The sequence below is a fragment of the Limulus polyphemus genome, unplaced genomic scaffold (genome assembly GCF_000517525.1).
Source record: "Limulus polyphemus unplaced genomic scaffold, Limulus_polyphemus-2.1.2 Scaffold1005, whole genome shotgun sequence".
Lineage (NCBI taxonomy): Eukaryota > Metazoa > Arthropoda > Merostomata > Xiphosura > Limulidae > Limulus > Limulus polyphemus.
The window spans coordinates 310,096-313,375 of NW_013666615.1; positions in this window are offsets into that span (position 1 = coordinate 310,096).

Genomic DNA, 3,280 nt, shown 5'->3' on the forward strand with positions numbered 1-3,280 from the left:
ATATATATATATATATATATATATCAGTTGGTCATTTACATTTGTAAAACACAATAAATAATAAACAAAAGACAGAAAAAGAAGATATATCTATAATATTTACAATCAGCTTTGAACTGGAAAGAAATATACAAATTGTACATTCACTGCAATTCAACAGCAAGCACAAGGATCAACTCCCTTTACCCTCACCTGACCCCTGACAACAGATCATTCAATGTGGTCATGGATCGTCAATAGACACAGTAGTGTCACGAAAGGTTTTGCAGGCCTGGGCCAACTTTATCTACAGCTAGTAGACCTTCTCTTCTGACCAGGAATTATAACATGACATTTATCGTCGGTAAAGCTGGTCCTTTTCTAGATTACACATACCTCTGGCTTCTGTCCACTGCGTAGTTATCTTCTAGCGGTGCTACTTTAGTAGATACATCTGTTGCAAGGTGTTATGGATAGTATGAGGATTGAGTGTGGTCTTTGGTAGTTCTATCCTTTGCTGCCACTGAAGTTGTTTGTGGGGCCTCTTAGGTCGTGGGGGCTCAACCACAATTGCGATGGAAGCACCTCTTCTCACCTCAGTGGTTACTTTAGGTACCAATGGCACTTGGTTGGCTGTCAGGATGGAGACCCCTTGTTGACTAGAGACTCACTTGCCACTAATGATGGTGGGAAAGTGACAAACATTAAGGTTCCAACAGCTGATGAGGTTGTGGAACCCAGAGCACTAGATATCGTGGGTGTGGTCTTTGAGAGGACTTAAGCCATGGAAAGGTTTCCATGGGCTTGGAGCATACTACATGTTTCTAAAAACTTTGGTCTTTCTCCTTCAGGCGCTTGGTGATAAAGCACCCTCTAATTGGACACCTCAGGATTGTCTCTAGGTGTTTAGATTATGTCCATACTAATTCATGTTCCAGCAGAGTTGACATTGGAGTTAAGGGCATCAACTGTAGTTAAACCACCTTCAGGTTTGGCTTGATTGGTGGGGTAAATACTGTAGGTAGCTCTGATACTGCCTGAATGTCTAGTGATGGCTTAGCTTTCCTTGGAAATTAGCTGGCCAACGGGGAGTACCCAGCCCTGGAAGCTTTCAATGCAAACCTAACAATCAACTTGGAGAGATCCAATATGTTCAGTGCATCAGCCAGTAACACATCTTCATCCATAGGCTATACTGGATCAAAAGTTATACCAACTATGGGATTCTTAAGTTTGACCACAAAATATGTGTCCTCATAAAAGAAGAAGTCCTGATGTACTTGTTTTGGGGGTAAATGGTTTCTATTGCAGCTAGTAAAACCTTGGATCTTAATCAGATGAAGAATGAAAACATCACTAGTTAGTAGAAAAGCAAAATAGCCAGAAGGGTTAAGAATTTGATATCACATAGCTAAAGTTCAGGATTGAAAATTTAAAGACAGATAAAATTCGATTGGTCAGAAATTAGTCAGGTGTGTATCCTGTAAATGCTATAATTGTCCAGTTAGAATAATGCTGTGTCCTAAAACTACTTTCAGAGACACAGTGCAGCAAAAGCACCTTCCCCTAAATTATATGTAAACAATTACAGGGATGAAAGAAAAGTTAAATTTCATTGTATACTTAGGAACAAACCTGAAACAGAGGAAGCAAGAAAAATTAGTATGCAAGCATACCATGTATTTTCTACTTGCTTATTTTAAACTACAAAATTTCAAACTTTTTCATTTATTCTGAATTTATGTAGTTTTTGCATAAAACATGGTTGAGAAATCCATTAATTTGACTTTATTCTAGCTGTCTTTGTTTCGTTTTTTGTTCTCTGAAAATGATATTTGCTCCAACTATGAGACATATTGTTGTAACACTGCATATTGTGCAAAAGGTCAATAACAGAAGTGCCTTTACTGGATAGCAGTTGATATCTAGAAGATAGGGCCTCCCCTGTGTTGAATGAGAATGACCAGTGATGTAAATATATCAATAGTCACTATGGAGAAATCCAACATTCTTCCATTAAGTAAGAAACATTAGCTTTAAACATTATTACACGTGATCTCAAATAACGGGAGGACACCTTGAAGGAAACAAATCTGTTGATCAATTCACAAGTTCAGTAGCAAGTGACCATTCAATGTCCACAAAGCAATTATATACACTATGTTTGTCAATTAAATTATGCAGCGATTAATTTTTCTCATTTTGTGTAACACATCATATCATGCCTGTTTATTTCTTTGCTTAAACTCAGTTAGTTTAGTTAACTTCAGATTTAATATATAATTTATCCTTCTGATACTCCCATTATAAAACAGGCCTACCTAACACTCTTTGGGTAAATCAGTTAACATGAAAGTGTCATATCTGTAATGCTGTAATGAGAGTGCAGGTGGTATCTCTAGGTTACAGCCTTTCCTCTGCTTCAGTGGGAATGAACAGTCACATGAGTAGTGCTATAGTCACTCTGGGTAAATGTGATGTTACCTGTGAAGTAATGAATATTGAATTTAAATAGTCTGATAGATGATGTTGGGCTGATAAATTGGAGATACCTAATTCAGTAGAATGCCGTGTTCACAAAGCAAGTACGCACAGAGTGTTTGTGTTTGTAAATAAATAAAGGCTTTTGACTTGTATTTTACACTGTTTCCAGTCTCTTTATTTCATTCTCAAAAAACTCAGTTACTCAGAGATTCAGCACTACTCCTTAATATACATCTTGTTGATCTTCCTGTTATTAAGCAGACCTATCACATTGCTTTAAATTTAACTTAGTTTTACCTCAATATACTACAGCAGAAAATTAATACATGCCCATTGTCTTTATATCTACACGATTGATCATAGAGGTTGACACTGGCAATGAAGATCAAAGCAAGAAATTCTTTATGATAGAAGTAGAAATGAAAGTTCTATACTTATATTCATCAAGATAAAAAAAAATCTATCATTTCTCTGTCCCTCCCTCCAAAGCAAATTGTGATATAATACAGTGGTATTATTTTGTTTCCTTCTTAGTTCAATATAGTATTTTTCTCGGAATTAATCAGTTAACTGTGTATGTGCAATTTTCATATAACATATTGTTACGTCTCTGGTCGTTTGTTAATTTCCCGTAAAAATTATTTCCGAAGAAGTTCAGATATACAAGTCCTTTCTTAAATAAAACTAAATAAAACACGCTATAATTCACAACGATTCACACACTTTACTTACGACTTGACTCGATTATTTGTCTCTATATCTCCCTGTCTGCTATTATCTATACCGTCATTTCATTTGCCGGCTTATATATACAAAA